At 41.3% G+C, this 22,581-nt stretch overlaps 1 pseudogene; it reads right to left on the reverse strand.

The window, feature by feature from the left end:
* Positions 1-4,876: 4,876 nt before the first annotated feature.
* LOC102450806 (ubiquitin-protein ligase E3B pseudogene) lies at positions 4,877-13,178 on the reverse strand (annotated as a pseudogene).
* Positions 13,179-22,581: the final 9,403 nt, after the last annotated feature.

Here is a 22,581-nt window from a genome sequence, read left to right on the forward strand (position 1 = left end):
CCCATGTAGACGGGCCAAATTTTGGAAAAACCTCTTCCAAAAAAACTATTGAAAAAAGGCATGCAAATTGCACTCCACAATTTGCATATCTTTTCCAGATAGATCATTGTAGTGTAGACATAGCCTGGGTGGGGCACTGGAAGGCTCTTGTTATACACTGCCTGTTTATGGGTCACTGAATATAGCAGTCCTCTTACAAGCACCTTAAGCACTCTGTGATCACTCTGTGACCCAGGGATTTCTTGGCATCAATTGACAGCACTGGGGAGGCATAGAATTTTAAAGGGAACCCCTACGTCAGATAGACACATAATCATTCACCAAAGGGTAGCATGTGAGATCTTTCCTGAGAGCTAAGAACTCAATTCTCACCATAATCATTGCAAAATCCCTCTATAAATAATGCTTACAAAATTATGCATCTATAATAAAATATTCTTAAGGTCTGGAAATTAAGGCAGGTCATCAAGGGGTGACATATTTCCTTCAGGCAGGAAGTAGATTCTTATCTCTGTCTGGTCATTTGTGTATTGAATGCCTTAAAATGGAGGCCAATTTGCATACTAAGCCAAATACCAGTTGAAAGATTGTGAAATCTACAAGACAGAAAACCAAACAGAAAAAAAATCAGCAAAGAAGTGTCCTCTTTATGACAGATTAAATAATTATTCTGGCATATCAGGAAATGCAAAGAAACACAGCACATACTTCACTGAGGCAGCAAGCTGATAGCCTGGGCTGTTTCACAGAAAGCAGATCACAGCCAGCCTCACTGTAAAGCTCTGGAAAGCAATACTTCATTAGACATCAGAGTATCTTGTGAATTACATCTAGGCTCTAGAATGCATGCCATAATTTTATTTTCCAGGTAGCCTTGTTTCCAACACTTCTGCTTGCTATTACTTTGACTCTCTGGGCTTTGCTCAATAAACTTGTACTTAATTTGACTATTAACATATCCACATGCTGTGTGTTAAGCTGATCAGTGATCCAGGGAGGAAGTGGCAAGCTGAGGGGCACTGGTGCTCTGGAAGCAGCGGAGCTGTAACCATTGTTTGCGTGCAGTGGAACAGGGACTGGACACTTCAGGGAGATGCTCGGGAGTTGGAGAGTGCATACTGCTAGCCTCTAGAGAAACAGAGGGGCCTGCTTAGACCTAGAGAGGAGTGCCTGTGTTGCCCATGGAGTTGGGCAGACATAGACAAGGTTTCCTCATCCTAAGAGCATATTATAGAAAGGTGCCTCACAATCCAGGGTACCACTGGGAAGCATCACAACCAAATAAAAGTTGCAGTAGCTTTTGTAATGAGGACCTGATCTGAGACCATCAGTTCATTCCACATAGGCCAAACAACAGCCATTAGTTGGTACTAGCTTTTGGTCACTACTGACCAGAACTAGACTGGAACCAGTGATCTGGAGCAGACAAAGGTCTGTATCCTATTATCAACATCCTAAGCCCCCCACCAAATGAATCTAGAAACCAAAACAATGTAGAAAATGCTGGAAAACATTACTGAAGGATAGACCTCCAGAGAGTTAGAGAAGCTTCAGCTCAGACAGGCCCATAAGAAGCTCTTTCTAATTTATCCGGATCACCTGATTATAAATACCTGGATGAAGATATCAGAGAATTAGATTCATATTGAGATGGTGGGGATTGCAATGAAACTGGAAACAGCACAAGAAGATCCTGCTTCAGATCCTCATTGAGTGTTAGTTGTCATAGCTGCATTGACAATGAATCTATGATCACTTAAACCTCACAAGGAATCACTCGTCCTCCCCCTCTCCCTGTTACATAATTTCACTGGAGATCATTCCAGGGTTACACTTATCCTGATTTATTCAATGCCGCAATTGGATCAAGCGAAAAGGGTATGGAACTTCTTCGCGCACGCGCACACACACACAGACACTTACGCACGCAAAGAGTTGCGCAGAGAGAGCAGAAGAAGCCACACATGGTGGGTTCGGTATGTCTGCCTGCAGTCACCAATCCAGGCCAGCGAGCTGATTGTACAGCTGTGAGCTGCATGCTCTCTTTGCTCCTCCTGGGCCTGATGCGTGTTATCAAGGAAATGGGCTTTGGATGACTGTGCCATAGCAAACATTTTGGCAACCCGAGGGTTTGCTTCTGCAGAAGAAATACTCATACTCATCTATGGGCTGGATTAAGACCTTTAGAGGCCCTGAGCACTGAAAAGATTATGGTGCCCCCCATACGTAATTCAAAATAAAAACAATACTATACCGTAAAATCTCTTTTTTTTTTTTGGTGCTCCTGCTTTGCTGATGCCCTAAGCACATGCTGGCTATGTCTAGACTAGCATGATTTTCCAAAAATGCTTTTAACTAAAAAGTTTTCCGTTAAAAGCATTTTCGGAAAAGAGCATCTAGATTGGCACGGACGCTTTTCCGTAAAAGCACTTTTTGCGGAAAAGCGTCCGTGCCAATCTAGACGTGCTTTTCCGCAAAAAAGCCCCGATCGCCATTTTTGCGATCGGGGCTTTTTTGCGGAAAACAAATCTGGGCTGTCTACACTGGCGCTTTGGCGCAAAAGTTTTGCGCAAAAGGACTTTTGCCCGAATGGGAGCAGCATAGTATTTCCACAAAAACACTGACAATCTTACATGAGATCGTCAGTGCTTTTGCGGAAATTCAAGCAGCCAGTGTAGACAGCTGGCAAGTTTTTCTAGAAAAGCTGCTGATTTTCCGGAAAAACTGGCAAGTCTAGACACAGCCGCTTAGTCTGCCTATTGGGTAATCCAGACCCGTCAGCTCATCCATATACAAACATGAGCCACATATGCTTTGTTTTCAAAGTCTCCCTTTATCTTTTCTAAATTGCCCAGCAGTCACATAGTGAGAAATGGTGGACAAGCCTCACAACACAGGAAGGCTCATCATGGTTTCAATGCACCAAATGCAAGTGGTCTTTTCCCCAACCTACTCTGTTTACCAGGGCTTGGCTGGGCTGGAGCAGCCCCCAGACCCACAGTGTCCCTGAATCCCTCAACTCACCTTCCTCCCATCCCAGCACCAGGTCACCTCCCTGGCATCCTGTAACAGACACACACACACACACACCTCTCCCCTATGGGATCCCGCAACACACACACACGCCCCTGCCCCCTGGGATCCCGCAGCACACACACCCATGGCCCTCGAATGCTAAGAGAAGGATGGGAAGGAGATGGGGGAAGCTAGCAGCCTTGGCACAAGCTCTTTTTATTAGGTGGGTCGCAAGTGAAGAAATTAAAGAAAACTAATTTGTGCCTGAACATTGGTGCACATTGTGCTTTCCAGAAATCCATGCAGCACAAGGGGACACCTGAGAATTACATGGAGAATTACTGGATGGAAGCAGGACTCATTCTGGCTGTAAAATGTCAGAGGTGCAAAGCAGCAGGCTGGCTGTGTAAAGAGGTTTGACAGGATAATCTCTGTATTTCATCCTTAAGAATAGTGGAAATGGCCAGCATGTGTGACCCTCCCTGTCTGTCATGCACACACATACGTATACACACCTTCCCTCCCCACAAAAGACTCTTTCTTCAGAACCACCAGCTAAAAAGCCGGATGCAACAGGTGAGTATAAGCCAATAAAAATAAGGCCAAAAATATCAAAAATAAATAGTTTGGCAAACAAACATCACTGGGTTATGGAAAGGCCAAATCTGGGTTACAAATGGCCTAAAGCTGCGACCTCCAGGGGGAAGAGAGGAGATAGCCTTAAGTATGAAATTTACATCTCTGAGCAAGAGGCAAACTTCCCAGCAGAAGTGTTTTACCATGGGCTGTTGGCAGCCTGATGCATTCCAAGCATGGAAGATGCATTTACTGACACTGACACAGTCGAGCACTATACAAGTGCCATTGTGCTTCCTGGTCACTTGTAAGATGAAAGTCAAATTAAGTTAAAACCTTGTTCTAATTTTGCTTATGAGCAGAAAGTGGTCCCTCTCCTCCAACACACAGAACTGGCCAAGAAACAGCAAAGGCATGATTATCTCTGCCTTCCAGCCTCTGTGTCTGTTCTCTGAACACTTTGAAACTGTCTTTGAGATTGGAGGGTTTATTTTTCTGCCATTCTTGGCTGCTGCTTCTAAACTCAGGCAAGCAGTTTGTTTTCCCTGGAGATGAGCATGCTGGCCTTGCCTGATGCACAGTCACCCTTGTGAAGCTTTACCGGAGTGAAGGAACTAATGAAAGTTCCAGTCAATGCAGCAGAGCCTCCTAATTCTTTAGTAACATTTTCACCATCGCCTTATGTGCAATGGCTCCCTCCTACCCCCTCCAATGAAAGAGCTGGGCCATTTCCTAAGAAAGAAAAATAACCCCTTCCCCTCACATGACAGCAGCTAAGTTGGACTCTTCACCATGTCCCAGGACACACTGCCTGCTGGACTCATGCAGGGATTTTCGATGCTAACTTAGTGCCCTCCCTAGGTTTGATTTTAAGTTATAGATTACATGGCACGGGGGTCAGACCCAACACTTTTCCTAGTGCTGCAGGAGAGCCTAGGCAGATCCATGGCTCCTTCACCTAGGAGAGGGGTGGGGAACCTTTTTTAGGTCAGGGGCCACTGACCACAGAAAAATCTTTCGGGTGCCACACGCAAATGAGAAGCAGAAAAAAAAAACCTCACAGACGTGGCTCATGACTGAGAAGGAGAAAGACACTCCCCACATTCCCCTTGCACACCAGAGCCTAGGTGGGCCCAGGCTAGTAGATTTTGTGTGCTCCAGTCCCACAGGGGAACAGCAGAGGAGGGGAGGCTGGAGGGCCAGCATGGGTTCCCTAATGCTGAGGGGTAGCCCAGAGCCTCGGAGGCCAGATCCGGAAGCCGAGGCCACAGCTGGCCCCTGGGCCTTAGATTCCCCACCCCTGGCCTAGGAGCTCTCTCTGTGAACCTCTAATACCAGTTGCATATATTTGCCTTGGAGCTGACCCATTCTCTTTGCATGAAGGGCAGTTTCTCTGGAGTTGGCTGACGGCTCCCATGTGTAAAGGCAGATACAAGAGCTCAAAGCCCGTATTCATGCTGATGGCATAGTGCAGCTTGTCTCACAGGATGCTCTTCTTGTTGTAGTTGGGAAGTTTGAGCAGGTTAAAATAAGTAGAAGAGGTGGGAAGCCGGCCGCCTGGCTCCTTGTGCATTGTGAAGAAGCCTCTTAGCACGCTGCCCAGGGTATCTCCAGTGTCCTGATTGACTGATACTTCTACACAGTGGATCGAGAAAGGAGGCTTGAGGTATGCAAAGCCCAGAAGTGGAGGCCAGGAACAACTGGCAACAAACTTTAGAAACATCGGTCTCTCTTCAGGGCTGAAGTTGTGGGCTAGGATGTCCAAGAGCCAGATAATGACCCTTTGACTGCCATGGAAGCCACTGTAGTACACAGTGTGTTTCTTTAAGTCCTATAGGTCAATTTCAGTATTGTAATCAGATATGACCACTGTAACTCAAGTGCAGAAAACATCAGAATCCATTCAACCAGAAGTCACTAATGAGCGCAGCTGACTGACTTTTTATCCACGTGTGCATCCAACAATGAGCCATGAGATGGATGTAGATGATTTTATTTTCATTGGGTACAGGAAAGGTCTTCCCTCTAGGAACAAGTTCATGGCAAACAAGCTGACCCATCACATCTTCATCGTAGGAGAGCGCTAAACCCAAGTCGCTGATTTCTCCATTGTAGCGTTTAATCGAGGTGAGGTTTTTGTAGAACTCTGAGTCAAAAGACAGATGTTCATCCACTGAGCCATAGAAGACACTGTGATGGTGCCCAGGCAGCTGACTCAAGAAGAAGAAAGGTCATTAAGATAAGTGAGGCCTGTCAGCATCTGCAGGCGGATCTGTGTTAGTCATCAGGGTTGTTAGGTACAGCACACAGATGCTACACACCATCTGCACCTCTACTGAATCCACCCACTCACCTCCAACTGGCTTGAGGATGTTGCAAACATAGGTGGACTTCTGGAAGGCTACTTGAAAAGATTTTTCATGGGAAGGCTGCTCTGTGGGGAAACAGTTGGCTCCGGCGGGTGAGTCAGCTCCAGAGTCTCCAATAGCTTCTTGGTGAGAACATCGCTGAAAGGATGCAAATTAGGAGGAATCCCCAGAAATGCTGCAACTGCTTTGTCAAGAGGGACATGGACTCATTTAACCCATAATCCACAGTCTGGGAGAACCAGCCAAGGACAGGGTGCCAGTGCATGAGGTTGGATTTCTTTTGTGACACGTACTTCTGGTAGTACAAGAGCATGTGAATAAGCATGCTCACAAAGGATGCTGTCTCCTCCTTCAGCACTTTGTTGTTCAAGGAGCCCGGATAAATGAGGTTACCCAGTCAACAAGAAGAGTACAGCTTCCTTCTAAATACACAGACGTCTCATCCCTGAGCCTCCTGAGTTAAAAATAAGATGAATTAGAAAAAAAGGTCATGGGCTTCTATCACTGCCAGATACTCAGGTGTTAATGTAGCAAGGTGAGTCACTATCACAGGCACAAGCATGATATGGATCAGAAATGATTGCAAGAGATTGTCAGACAACTGAGCAGCAATCACAGGCTGCAATGCAAGAGAAAAGACTGAAATTAAAGTGCCTTTGGATAGAAATGGTCTGTATCTTCGTTAGCAAAATCTGCAGCACAGAACGAAATCCCTTCTGATACAGATGTCCCATGATATTTGGGACATGTGTGGTCATGGCAGGTTTCATGTCTTCCTCCTTTTCCACATGAAAGTGTCTATAAAGGTAATCAGCATCCTAAGGTGCAAATTGACCAGTTTAGAATCTTGTAGGATGTCAGGCTTAAGCTGTTTGAGAAACTTGCATCAAAACCACAAAACGTCCTTGTTTTGTTTGATCTTCAAGAATTGTAAGGTTCTTAGAGAGTGCTAATGACACATACCACACTTTGGGCTCATTCTCATCATCCATACTATTCAGGATACAGCAACACAATCCCTGCTATTACTATCTCAGGGTGTATCTAGACTATGCGGAACAGTTGAAAGAGGATATGCAAATTCTGCAGGAATTTGGATATCTTCTTCCGATTGCACTTTTGAAACCTCAAAAAAGGAGGTTTATGTGGCTTTTTGACAAACGGGAGGGTGGAGGGGGTTTCACTGAAAAAGACACATCTTAATTACTTTCACGCTGCAGAATTTGCATATCTTCTTTTGACCGTTCCCTGTAGTCTAGATGACCCCAATTATTTTGGTGCATCCACTTCTTGTCACAACCAAACTGAAGCTGTTATAGAGGCACAAGGAAATGAGCGTAACAGGTTAATTAAGTTTTGACACAACTCTTGAGGGCACACTGTAGTCTTCTTTTTACCCATATTTGCTGGCCCAGGATAACTTCTCTAAAACATTTTACAAATTGTTCTTTTATACCTCCAATACAAAGTATTTTATTGGGTTATTCATATTTTGATGTATTGCTATGATTTATATTGTAATAGTGCCATGAGGCCCCAACCAAGATAGGGATTCCATTGTGCAAGGGTAGTAGACAACATATAGTAAAGCTATGTCTACACTGCAGAGTTTTTGTGCAAAAATGGCTGTTTTTGTGCAAAAACTCATGGAGCGTTCATACCTCAAGCGTGTTTTTGCTCAATAAAATTTACAGTAAATCGACAGAACAGTGGGATTTTTGCGGTACAGGTATTCCTCTTACTACGAGGAATAACTCCTTTTTGCGCAATAGCTCTTGTGCAAAAAGGTGTGTGTGGACAGGAAACGGGGTTTTTGTGCAAAAACAGCCTATCAAAAGAAGCACAGGTACCCTGGTGGCCAGTCTCTTAATGGGAATCAGAGCTTTCATGTGAGAGTGTCCATGCAATCTGGACACTCTCTTGTACAAGAGCGCATCACTTTTCTGATGCACTTTTGCAGTGTGGACACACACTTGCACAAGACGTTTTTGCGGAAGATCTCTTCCTCAAAAAGCTTCTTGCGCAAGAAGCTTGCAGTGTAGACATAGCCTAAAAGACAATCCCTGGTCCCAAAATCTTCAGGTAACTAGAGAAGACAAAGGACTGGGAGAAGGGGAACAACATAAAAGTGGACTACTGTGAACTGAGGCACGGAGCATCACCAAGAAGTCTGTGGCAGAGTCAGAAACTAACCCCAGGTTTTATGTCCCCCAATCTGGTACCTTATCTACAAGACCTTCCTTACCTCTGAAGGCCACACTTCTTGCCCTGGCACATGATGATATGTGACGACTAGGTTTTTTGGGATGACCTTTGCCGTTTTGGACTGAGATTTGCCTGTGCCCTCGACAATGTGTTGTGTGTAGTGGAGTCCTTTTCGGTGTTATTTGTGCTAACAGGAAAATGATTGTCTGTATCCTTTCTCCATATATTAAAAAAATCAATTAAAACAGGCTGTATTTCAATCAAGAGGTTGCTGCTGTTCACAAACCAGCTTAAGCTGTCTTCTCATAGTTTATGATGTCAGCAGGACCCCTTGATTGAAATACAGCCTTGAAATCCACCTCTCTTTTTCAGACTGCAGTATATATTATTCTTGTAGTTTTTGAAGACAGCTGTGTGAATTAATGAACTGATGTGAGAATCGGCGTTGGCCAAGAGCCCCATTTAAAAGTCATGTAGATGACCTCATAAAAACAGCAAAGAATGCTTACAGCTTGCTTGTAAAACAAATCTATTCCTTAATAACTCAAAATGCCCACATAATTCAGTACACATTTTAACCCAAAATGATTGCTTCATAAGAGAGAACAAAAATTTCCCATGACAAAGACATTTAACCGGCACAGGCAACTATAAACTTTAATTGATATTTCACAGTATGTACAAGTGTGCTCTCCAGGGAGTGTAGAATATCATTTTTGCACCTGCACTCTAACTGCAGTCTTATAGTATTTCAGCCATTAAACATTTTTCATTAAAGCACTTCATATAGAATTAGTATAATCTGATTTTAACAAAAGTATTCTATATATAGGTTTTCCACACCACATTAATGCAGGGCTGTTAGAAGTAGAGGAGCACAGTGCTATTGAATCCCAGGGTTCTAGCCTCTGGCAATAATAAGGGGTGGTCTGTGTCCAGAATTTGCAAAACATATTTATCACAATGCTCTCCACTGTATCCCTAAAAAGGGTATTGTTAATAAATCAAAGTTTCCTTCACATTAATTACTTTTTTGAACTAGATTTCTCCAAATAAGTTGGGACAAAAACAATTTATGCAATAGCAGAATGGTATCACCTTCTTTACAACTTCCATCCTGACCAGTCATAACCTTGCAGAATGGGTGTTTGCATTGTGGGCGCGGAAAGAATATTTCTAGCTGGCTAAAATGTAGCAAATCTGTAGAAATATTAATCTTATGGCTTGTGTTTTACAACTGGTATCTTGCTAGCAAGTCTTAGGTGAGCTGCAATTAGATGTGGATAGCCGCAAACATCACAGGTCTTTTCTGGGGGGGGATGGGACGGGGGGAGGGAGGAGAGAAGTTGAGAGAGAAAGCATATACAGTAGTTAAAAGTCATCTGTGAACTCTACCAAGGCAACATCTCCTTAGAGCCATTTATCTAAGCCTGCCCTTCTTGAAAATATGTTCTGGGATTATTTTAATATTTGGTATTTCCATCAATGTCATTTTCAGCCTACCAATCCAATAGCACCTTTTCCCCTTTAAAAGACCAATACACAGAGTTCCTTTTGGTACTGCTGCCCATAAAATGCGATAGCATTTCACTGGTGGACAAATAGACACAAGCACTAATTACAAGTGGAAGAATGGCTGCTGGTTTTCTGATTTCTTAGAGTTGGATATAAAACTCTGCACAGAAAAAGCAAATTAAATCTTATGGGTCTATATTCTACTATATATTTGAGAGAGTGTGTTCAAGAACTCCTCCTAAATGGTAAGAGCTAAGATCACCAACCTCAGTATACAGATTCCTCTTATCATAAACTTAAAGGTTTTGGTTGTGCCAGGAAAATGAGAAGTGCCTGGAATGGGATTGCTTCTTATAAAACCATACAGAAGAGAGACTGAATCACCAGGCAGATGAAAGGGGTTGGCCCCATTCAGGACTGCCCCACTCCTAACATCGCAGCTGTCCTTTAGGGAAGGTGGCACCCCTGATTCATACAGGGACATTGCTGGCTGTTTCCCTTCATCAGAGAGTGAGGGGAAAGTGCATAGTTTGTTGCATTCCTCACTCTGGCCAGGAAGCATAGTGAGCAGATGAAGCTGGACCTGCTCCAGCTGGGGGACGTGCACTATCCCCCGGCTGTGCCCACTGGAGCTGCAGCAGCCATGAAGAGACACTTCTCACTTGGACCCAAGTTGCTGTGGTGAGAGAAAGCCGTGGTAGTCCCCTCTCCCTGGGGCAGCCTGCATACTGAACCCCTCATCCCCAGCCTCACACCAGAGCAATGATTTAAATGAAGCATGTACATTTTCATTTTATTTTCCAAAAAACAAAAAATATCATTTAAGAACCTGAGCAATGCCAGGTAAATCTTCTAGTCTCTCTCTCTCTCTCTCTCTATATATATATATAAAGCTCAGGTCCTTTAGTATGCCTCATATTAGACTAAATGGTCTAGGCCAGTGTTTCCCAATTTTATTTGGCCACAGAACCCTTTTAAACTCAAAAGAATTTTGTGGAACTCCTAATAGCAGTCTTATATATGGAGCTGAAAAAGTAGACCACAAATAAGTAAGGATAATAATAAACAAATGCTAAACAAGGTCATGAGATCAACACAAATGAAAATTGTTTTCAATAAAATTCATAAATGCTTAATATTAATTATTATTTTTTAAATAATAACATGTTATTGTAATGGAATTTTCTTGCGGAACCCTTATTTTCACTTCATAGAACCCTGGGGTTCCCCGGAACACCATTTGGAAAACACTGGTCTAGGCTGTTGAATTTTAAAATGGCATGTGACTGTTTCATAAAATTATGAAATAGTAAGAGCAAGGTTGTGCATGTAAAGAGTATATGAGACTTACCCTGCACTATACTGTACAGATCTGGAAGAATGGTGTATGTGGGCCTGACTCTTTTTCCATTAAAACAGTCCGCCTTGTACTATACCAGCTCACACAGTAGGTATCTGAACGTATAATTGTTTGGCTTTGTGGAGACTAACTTTGGGAAATACGTTAGTTTTCCCAGGGTTGGCTGATTATAAACAAAGATAAAAGGACAATATATCATGCAGGATCCAATACTGTATGTTCAAAAGAAAAGTTTGTTAAACTAGCAATTGTATTTACTTTCTGGTGTGATGCACACTGCAATGGTTTGGGGATGTCTTTCTATGCTCCTGGCTAGAACAACATAACAAAAGACTTCCTTAGAAAATCCATTCCATGTTTTATGCGGTGCCAAGTGGATACTGGGATATGAGGATCTTGGAAATGTAGTGAGTGTTGTGTGAATGTAGTGAGTGTTGTGTGAATAGTCATACATCGCAGATCAATTAAAGCTCATAGACACAGCTGAATCTCATTGCTAGGATTTAAGGAGTTCCCAGTGTCATGGAGAACCACACATAGTCCCTTGGAGGGTTCTACTGATAATAAAAGGAAAATGACATTGGTGGTAAATATTCCAAGACAGAACGTTTGAACAAATATGGATATTTTCTTTACTTTCTGTGGATTCTTTATTATCAGTGCAACCTGTGGTTGGGTAGTATATTTCAGTGAGGAATTTGGTTTTCATTTCTTTTCCAGTCCATCACTGCAGATTAAAAACTAGACTCCCTGAATGTCAGGGACAAACTGAAATAGCTAATGTGCAAACTACAGATCCTATGAGAGAGAGAGAATGATCTCTGAGGCTTGCTGTGATTTTTAAATCACTTTGTTCCTTCCACTATCTATTTACTCCAGCAACAATTTGCATAGGTAATTTGGAACTATACAGCCCATTGAGGTAGTACTTTGTGCTTAAACACAGAGAAGAAGCAGTGTGGTCTAGTAGATGAAGCACTGACTTAGGGTTCAAGCATTGGACTAGGAACCAGAAGACCTGTATTCTATTACAGCTCTGTTACTAACCTGATGTGTGCCCTCTGCCAGTCACTCTACTGCTCTGTATCTGTGCTTCCCCTCACACCATCATCTGGTGTATTTATGTATTTGGGGCAGGGACTCAATGTGTGTTTGAATAGTGCCTAGTCCAATGGGGCCTTGATATTTGTTGAAACCTCTAGACACTACTGTAATATAAATACTTCTATGGCTACCAAGCAAGCATTGCATATATAGAGGCTGCTGAGGTGAAATTATAGTTCATTAAAACCAGTGGCAAAATTTTCACTGACTTCAGTGGTACCAGAATTTCATACCTGAATTTTTAGAAAGATGGTCTAAAAAGGAAACATAAATTTTTAATACAAGTTAAATTATAGGCTACTGTCCAACCATATGGTTCTGTGTTTCAGCCTATTGTTGCTATAGACCTTATTTACATTCTTGATGAAAATAGAAAAAGCAAACTTTCAGCTTACTGCATGTGAATCATATACTCTATTTGATATATCCTATATTTTATTTACTGGTGATAACATATATCCACAAGACTTGACTATAAAAAGCCAGCAAACAAAAATTGGACAAAGCAATGATTCTCTTAATCCCATCTCACTAGCATTAAATATTAGATGTTGGGATTTTTTTTAATATCCTTTTAGTTTCCAATCAACTATTTTTAATTGCACCATTTTGCTTGGAACTGAATTGATTCTTTACTTATTCCCATATTTCAAATGTTAATTTTTCTTGATGATGTGTGAAATAAGTTTATCTATGGAGTAATCAATCAGTTCTGTCTGTTTGGGCAGTTCACATCTGGGATGGTAGTCTCTTTTATAAATAAGACACAGTAAATTCCATAATCTGTGAAATAATTTTAGCCCAAATGAGCCTTTTGTGTCCTCCTTTCATGGAGATTGTTTAAAACCAGGCACACATGTTTCAATAGTAATTGTACCCTTAGTGAGATTGGGAAGTTTTGCATAGTGTCTTAAATCAATCATTCTTGCATATTTGAAAAGAATTGGGTACAGTGGCTTCAGTAGATAATATATTATAGTTCTTTCCTTTCTCAGGACTGGGAACTTACATTTCCCTTATACCTGAATGACCATTTTTTGCCTTTGCCACCTCCTACTATAACGGTCTGAGCAGAAATGTAGCTTCAATAACAGGTAGTTGTTTAAGACAGCATTTACAATCCAACCCATCAATAGGCTACCTGATTGTCATTGTTGTGTTATAAAACCACATACAAAAATTTAGTTACAAATTGATGCTTTTAAACCTCTTATTATGGTTGGGGTAGAAGATATAAGTTGTATATTTAGGGTCAAAGAAGTTACATTCTCTCATGTAGTGTCTGAATTTGGCCAATAATAATGTGACCACATAGAGAATGCTCAATTTGATTGTTTAATAAGCACACTCATTTTGTTAACCTATTTTTTTAAACAGCGGTTTTTATAAACATCAGTTGGTATAAAGTAGTTTATTTCCACTGACTTTAATGGAACATAAGAACAGCCATAAGAACAGATGGTCAGATCAAATGTCCATCTAGCCCAGTATCCTGTCTGCCAACAGTGGCCAATACCAGATGCCTCTGAGGGAGGGATTACAACACGTAATCCTCATGTGATCCCTCCCCTGTCTCCCACTTCCAGAGAAACAGAGGCTAGGGACACCATTCCTACTCATCCTGGCTAATAGCCATTGATGGACCTAACCTTCATGAATCTATCTAGTGCTTTTTTGAACCCTGTTAAAGTTCTAGCCTTCACTGCATCCTCTGGCAAGGAGTTCCACAGATTTACTGTGCACTGAGTACAGAAAAAAATCTTTTTGTTTGTCTTAAACCTGTTACCTATTCATTTCATTTTGGTAACTCCTAGTTCTTGTATTGTGGGAATAGGTAAATAATTTTCCTCATTCACTTTTTCCACACCAATCATGATTTTATAGATCTATATCATATCCCCCCTTAGCCTCCTGTTTTCTAAGCTGAAAAATCCAATAATCTTGTTTTCAGTCTTCTTTTTCTCAGACTTGTGTGAATTTCTTCAGTCTTCGAAGTAGGATTTATTCACATTTATACTGGAGAACACCTCTCCTATTTAAATACGAGTAACTCACAGCTTTTCTTTTTAATAAACCTTCTATATTTATTCTGCTCTTCCACATTTGTGTTTCAGACCATTAATATATCCTGCTGCTACCCACCCTTACGATATGAGAACAGCTCTTTGTGGAGTCCTTGTTTTGTGTTGTTCCACAATCAACCTAGAGGAGGTTACTAGCTTTAAATCTTATTGCATCTTATGCTGCAAAGTGCTGAATGCCTTAGCAATGAAGCCAATGGAACATGGAGCTCTCAGCATCTATCAAGACTAGGCTTGCAATACACTCCAGTGGGGGAGTGCTTATAGGTTATGCTCAGATTGAATCTCATACTTGCAGTTAGTTGGCAATAAATCTCTTTTGTTTTTTTAAACTGTAGGGAATCTGTGTGGTTTGCAGGTTAGCTGCAGTCCTCAAATTAGCCATCCACACTCTAGTCAAAGCAATATCTTAAGCAAGGAAATATTTCCTATTGACAACATTCCAGTAAAGTAATTGACTTTGTATGAATTGTGAGCACAAATTTCCAGATTGTGATTCTTGACAATGTGGGGAAGGGTAGGAGACAGGCCCTAAGTAATTATTGTGTGAGTTTTTAAGCATGCTCCCCAACATCAGAAGTAGTTCCTTCTGCATATTATTCTTTGGAACGAATGTATATACTGTTGTGTTGGAACATGGTATTAAACTCTACTCCTCTTATTACCAGAATAATAAAAAACTCCTCTGACCTCTAAACTTTGATAGAGAAAACAATTCTCCATGATTTACTTTGGAAAAGCTACAGGCACATTCAGTAAATCTGAAAAATCATTAACTGTATCTAATCGGAGATTTCTATTCAAGGAAGATGCAACAGAACGTATTGCATGAAGAACATGCTATAAGTATTAAAAGCACCTTTAAATCTGTTAGGAGGTGAAATAGGAAATAAAATAAAATGGAATTACCATTTGCATCAGACATTTTCTCACCATTGTATAGTTTTTGTGACAAATAATTGTGTGTGCACCTGCAGAAGCACAGTATGTTTGCAAAACTGGCTTCCCAAGCTACTGACACAGCTTTTCATTTTTTTCCCAAAGACCAACATCTGTCAGAGATCAGTTAAGGCATCAGTGAATTACAGATCTCACTGTTCTAAGACACAGCACTTAATTTTCCCTTGGGTAAACAGAGCCAATAATGGATAAATACTATAGGATCAAATATCTTCAAACTATCAGCAAGAGTTCTGGCTGCAGACTTTAATCCACATCAGAAGTGCAAAAGACAAAAAGCTAAAAATTATGACAGCAGATCTCTAATAGTTAGTGAGTCTGCAATGATAGATTTAATGCCACTGCTGGAGTATTATCTTGGAAAGACCGTCTGAGTATGAAAAATGGAAATGCAGAGTGTCTCTTTAGAATATTCAGGTTATCCAAACAATTATTTAACAATTGTTTGCTTTATTTTAAAATTCAGTTGAAAGTATTTGGTTAGCCTCATCCAGAACTGTGAGATAAATATTCCTTCTTTCTATATGTAACAATACACTGGGAATACATACAATAATTTCCTCCTAATGTTGCAGTTTAAAATCCAAGCCCAGGATAAAAATGAACTTGTGAATTTGCTAGCATTTCAGAGTGTGGTTAGCGCTGTAACTGAGGAAGAGATTCCTGAGGGAAACAAACAGTCTGAGTTTATCTTTAACATTAGGGTCTTAGAACCTCTGGGGATGAATATTCTAAATTAAGACTGAGAAGACAGCAGGAGTGTTTGCATAACAATAAATAACTTTTAAAAGACAGCACTTCTAAAGCATAGCCAGCCAACTTTTCCTTAAAAAGGAGAGGTTTTTAAGCCAAAACGTTTGGAAATCTATTTTAAATTAGTGCGTGCACCCTTTCAGCGGCCATGTTGTTGTTTTTAAATTCTGAGGCAGTGAGGGCAGGGAGAAACAGAAGGACACGGTCAATTGCACATGTTTTTCATGCACTTAATATTGAGCCTTTTAGGCACAGTGACTTCATTTTCAGAAAGACAGCAACAAAAGGATTTTCAGGGATGTGACTGTCCGTGCTTCTTCTCAGACCGATAGTGAGTATTTATGGAAGCTGAAGAAAATCTGTTCACCTCTTTGTAAGCATGACAACATGTGGCATTTTAAAGCAAATAATTTTTTCAGAGGTCATTTTTCGCTTCTATGACTTCAAATGTTTGTCATATTTAAAGTGCAGCCTTTGGCTGTAGTCATTCCCAATGAGCTGCATGTGCTTTGTCACATTCAGGAGAGAACCATGGGCTAGATTGTATCATAGCAAGGGGCAACACATCCCTGCATCATGCCATGAATGCCCCAAAGGAGAAATTGTGGCCCAGGTAGAGCAGTTCCCACCCTGATCCAACCCCCCTTGTTCCATGGGATATGTATTTGCTGTTGGACAATCTGCCACCTGAGGCAGCGAGAGAGCAAAGCCAGATCTCTGCCTATTCCCTTCCTCATCCCACCCATTCTGAAGAGCAGTAAGTATGAATTCAAGTCTATTTCCCCTCATCAGAACCCAAGTGGGGAAAGCCTATACCTGAGGCAGAATGGAGTTCTTACTTCCACTTATAACCTAGGATGATGGCAACACAAAATCTAGCCCAAGACTATCAATGACAGAAAATGGCTCATTGTGCTCTGTGAATGGATAGTTGGCTATGGAGCTAGGAGTGCTGGAGGTGCTGCAGCATCCCCTGGCTTGAAGCATCATTCATCAGAAAAGGACTTTGTTGTTTGGTTCAATGGCTCTCAGCACCCCACTATGAACAATTTTTCCAGGACCCCTGCACTGGACCTGCAGAGAAGTGGCATAGCCACACAGTTAATCCCTATAAAGCAGGGCTCCATGGAGCCCGGAGGATGCAAGATCACCAAATACCATATGTACCCACTCCCTGCATGCAAACTGGCCATATCAGAGTATCCAGACCTTTATAATTATTTAGCAAGTGAGTGAAACAGCATTCTCACTCCAGGTCAGATGTAAATATTACTTTTGCTGAGTAGTACAATACTCCTCAAATAGCCCAACAGAAGTCAGTGGATGTCTTTATGGAGAAAGGTCCATATAGCAGGAGTGAGGGTAACTGAATCCTACCCAGTGAACTACACTGAACATATACTCTTCAACAGATCCTGGAATTTCCTGAAAGCAACACAAGCAGCGTAGCACCACACCTTCTTTAATGCAATGTTTAAAGCAGCAACAAGGTGTCACAACAGCACAGCTCTTTGAAAGGTCCTTGGTCTGGGGTGTTGGCAATGCACATAGGAAAGAAAATGCAAGTTTATTGCACACTAGTCTTCTCCTCATCTTGAAATTTTTATGACACTTTCCTAAATGGCTTTTTGATCCCTTTTTATGACCTCTTAAGCAAATCCCTGAATTACTTCAGTCCTTTCACTTCCTCACACTGCCTGCTTCAAGAAAAACTGAAGTTCTGTTTGTAAAAGCTTTCTTTCCTAAAGACCATGCCCACGGCACATGAAGTGACATACACCCTTGAGATCTGAGGGCAAACCTCTCTGAAGTACAGTTTAAGCCCTATGACAAAGGCAGAATGGTAAGTACTATAGCTGTCAGAAGCACATCAATTGCCAAGCAGCCTAGTGCAGGTCCTATAAATGAAGCTGAATTTCTAAGGCAGATGATTTTTCAAACTACCCTCTTTTGAAGCAGCTCGAGGAAATCCTGTCATGGCAACAGCACAATTAGGATGAAATTTTCAAAAGCACTCAGCACTGGCCTAACATCTGCTCCCATTGAACTCAATGATAATTTTACCTTTGACTTCAATGGGAATGGACTCAAATCAGTCCTGAAAACCCGATTCCTAATGGCATATATCTTATTTTCACTCAACAGTGAAAAAGCTTGGTTTTTGTGGAATCTTGTGTGCTACATAGCCTTTCCCTCAGGCCTATTTAAAGAATAAAGATGTTTTTCTTGGCTCAGATATTCTTGTTTTTACTTCTGTGTTTCATTTACTTTCAGGGTCAGTTGGGTTGGATTGTTTGAGCCCCTAAGAAGTTTTTGATTAATTAGCAGAGCTTCATTTCAAGAGATTAGTAATAACTGGCAAAGGAAGGATGATTTCTTTTCTTTTAAGGAAAATTCACTGGTCTTCTAAAAATAGAGAAACATTTAGCTTAATTAACTGCAAGATAAATGCTAAGCATAAACAGAGCAAAGCAAGGAGGTGTGTCATTTATTTTAGTTTATGGGTCTAAAAGATCAAAGAATTTTTAAGCTATTTAAAAAATCTCCAGTGTTTCTTTGGTTTTATCTGATGTCTTTATTATGCCAGTATTTTAGCCTCTGTGAAATATTACAGTAACAATAATTAAGATGTCAGTTCTGTCTTAAAGGGACTTTGATAAGAGAGAGCTCAACAGCTGAACTCTGCATTTTGAAGTGATTTTGATTAGAATTACCAGATCTAAATCCCCTGCCAGGTGAAATCCATATTTTGATATGGTTGTAATCTCTCAAGACCAGCTCTTCTTGCTAGATTTTATTCCAAGGTTGAAGGGGATCTCAGAATTTGGTCAGGATTTTCAAATGCATCTCCATGATTTGGGGACAAATTCAGTGGGACTTGTGCACCTACTGGCTTTTGAAAATCTCAGTTTATGTATTTTCATTTGCCAGAGTCACAAAAGTGAAGTAAAACTTAATAACAATTTTGTAAACTTATTGGGGTTGATATTTCTAAGGCCAATAATGAACATGATTTCACTGTTGACCTTACCAGTTGAAAGTCATCAGTTGAGTCAGTGTCCCATCTAGTTAATCAGCATTTATGAGCATTGTGTGTTAAATAGGAATATGAATTACTGCTGATAGGAAAAAATGAAAACGACACAATCTACAGCTGGATTTTCAACACTGAAATCTAGAGACAGCTTGAAATCACAATATCTATGAATTCTTGAGAGTGATGACCAACAGCACAGCGAGTCTATTATTAGAGGTACGGGCAGTCTCCGGGTTACATGGATCCGACTTACATCAGATCCCTACTTACAAACGGGGTGAGGCAACCATGCACTAGCTGCTTCCCTCCAGCAGACCAGGGAGACGTGAAGCTAGTGTCCCACCCCTCCAGCAGACCAGGGAGACGCAGAGCGGCTTTTCTCAGCAGACACCTCAGCTTGAGAATAAAGGACTGAGGGAAGTGAGGTGTGGGAGAATAAAACTGAGCTCTGGAGAAATGTTTGGCTAGAGTTTCCCCTACAATATGTACCAGTTCCGACTTACATACAAATTCAACTTAAGATCAAACCTACAGTCCCTATCTTGTACGTAACCTGGGGACTGCCCGTATTGGCATCCAGACATGGGGGTCTGGCACTGCCACACAAACTTAGGAGATAATGATTAGAAAAAAATGAGATCCAAACCCATCTGTCCCTGCAGCTTTGAGAAACTGATCTTGTGGAATATATTTACCTGATTCTAAATGATCATTCCTGCTCAGTGCTACAGTGAATACCCTCATTATTGGGCTACCGGCTAGGCGATACACTTGAGCATGGCAGGCAGCCAGCCAGCCATAATCCCAGTATACTCATCTGTGTCTCTCTGTGTGTAGAGCCCTCTCCAGCAGGCCCGCTCTGACCAAGATTACCTGATCAGCCCCCTCCCCCATCCCTACAGGTGGTCTAGTAGGAAGAATGGTTGGGCTAAGAATTCTGGCAAGGCAGGCATGAGCTAGAGTGCCAAGTGTCTTGTCAGCACCAGGACTTAGTGCTGTGCAAACTCACCTGCAGTGACTTAGGCTGCTTGGAGAATTTACCAACAGAGGCTTAGGTATGTACAGGGTTAAGTGGCAGCTGAGCAGATGTCCTGAAGATCTCAGTGGCACCTAAATGTTGGACATAGATACATGAAGTGACAGGGTCCTAATTCATGTATGTAATGGCAATGTTTCTGAATGTTAGCCCCCAGTGCTGCACCAACTTTATTTGACAGTCTGGACCTTCAAGCTTAAATGACAGGTGCCTAAATCCCTTTATCTACCCTTCAGCTCTATGTCATTAAACTCAAATAACAACTGGTACCAGTAAAGAATCAGAGCTCTTCATAAACATGTAATGCAATTAAAGCTATTTGAAAATAATACCCTGGACCAGATTCTATGTTACGTGGTACATGGGTCATTAAAAAGTCAATAGTTGCCAGCAGATTGCTCTCAAGCGGAAAACCCCTGCACTGTCATAGGACCATGTGGAGGAATCTCTTGGTTCCCTGCTGGTTTCCCCATGAGAGGGTGCAACCTGGATTCTTGTCTTCAGGCCAAATGTAGATGGGATGAGACTGATAATCAGCTTGTTTTATTTTAATATCATGTGTGTTTTGGGTAGAGAATGAAGTTTTAATTCTACAGTAAGCATCAACAGTGCACTGATCTCGGTATAAGACACTGGTGAGAAAGTGCCTGCTGCAGAGATCTTATAATTAAAGACCAACACAGGGAGGACATAATATGCTGAGTAACACTGAGGATGGAATTATTTTGCATTTGCTCTCTCTCACTCTCTCTCTCTCTCGTACGATTTTGCTCACATTTTGGGGCATTGTAATTTCAGGAGCAAATATTCTGGAAAATCTCCAGCTGAAAATGAAAAATATGCATCTTGCCAATCTTCCTAGCATGGAGCCAATTTTCAGACTATGATTTTATTTTTGCATGGGGAGATTTTATTTCTTACAGTTCTCAAATGATATCATAAGCATTTAATGAATGAATAAAATAATTCAGATTTGACAGACCTTGACTCAACATTTTAACATAATAATGCAATTGTCATGAAAAATCTTGCATTACACTCCTGTCCACTTCCTGCTGTGGACCAATGAGGCTTGCTAGGAACTACCACTTTCAGCTACTTATATATGAGGGACTGAATCACTATACTCAGCAAAATACTTTGCTGTTCATATTATAGTCTGCCTTTGTTAACTTGGGGTCAAATTCTGTTCTGGTATACAATAGTATAAATCCAGGGAAAGTCAACTAAATTCAGTGGGGACACTCTGCATTAACATTATTGTAACTATTGAATTCAGTGGTGATAGTCCAGATTTCCACCGGTGTAACTGAATGAAAATTGGCCCTTTATGTTTTGCCTGGTGTAATACATTCACTGTGGCAAGTTCAGCTATGGTATAATTTCATTAATGTCAATTGAGTTATACGAAGGGGTATTGGACCCATGTGAAATATGGCAAAACAATCTTCATTTAGTGCCAGACTATGCCTTGACTTTCCACAGAGCTTCATGAGCTCATCACAAGAAAATTTTCTTCCTTTCCCATTGTCCAGTGCTTCCCATGTTCAGGCCAGATACAACTGTACCCCTGTAATGTACTGAGCTCATGAACTACTCATGGAGGTGCAGTGCCTTTCCTGTGCCCCTGCCAGAAGTACAACTCTTAAATGGAGTGCTCCTTCATGCCCCCCTCTGTGTTCCTCTGCATGGCTCTCACTGCACTCCTTCCCCTCATAGGCACCTGTCGCCTATGACTCCCTGTGATTACTCCCTCTAGCCTCACCAGGAGGGATAAGGCAGGGAAGAAATGGTGTCTGACCTTGTCAGCACTCCCTTCCTGGTTATCAGAGTGGGACATCTGGGGAGGGGACAGCAAGGAGCATAGCTGTTACACTCCCAGAAACTCTACTGCTCCCAAAGTTCACTCTTCGCCCTCAGTTTGCATCAGTTTTCTTGGAGCAACATCTAAGCCCCTCTAAGGAGTTTTGGTCATGAAGGGTTTGCTGGGAAGACGTGCTGCAAAAAGAGCCGTTCTCCACAGCTAACTACTTCCCAGGAACTCAAATGTTACCAAAAGCACAATGTTTCTGTTTCACTGGGTCTGTAGCCATGAGTATTCATGCTGATGATCACTTATGTAACCACTTAGTCCTACTGATTGCAATGGGACTGTTATCACTAGTTCTACTTAAGACAGCCAAAGATAGTGGCTATGGCTTTATGCAATATTGTCTTTTCAGTCTCTCTCAGTACTTTTCTTCCACATTACACTTTAATAAACTCAGTATGGCAGGAGTTCAAATCTGCTAGCTTTTGGCATGCTTCTGAGTATTAATGCCTTTTGCATTACCAGGAAAAAGTCTGGTTAAAAATGTGCTTTTGTGTTATTCAGTGATTAATAATCAATCTAATTAAGTTATTGTTTCCTTAGTAACTCTACTTATTCTTACCATTTTCATTAAGACATTTTCCAAAATATATTGAGTGATATATTTTATTATGGTCACCTGAGCTCAGTTTCACACATTTACAAACCTTAACTCCAAAAGACACCCAGAAGTGTCATTTACTTGCATCTAAATACTGCA

This window comes from Pelodiscus sinensis, chromosome 2 (assembly GCF_049634645.1).
Source record: "Pelodiscus sinensis isolate JC-2024 chromosome 2, ASM4963464v1, whole genome shotgun sequence".
NCBI lineage: Eukaryota > Metazoa > Chordata > Testudines > Trionychidae > Pelodiscus > Pelodiscus sinensis.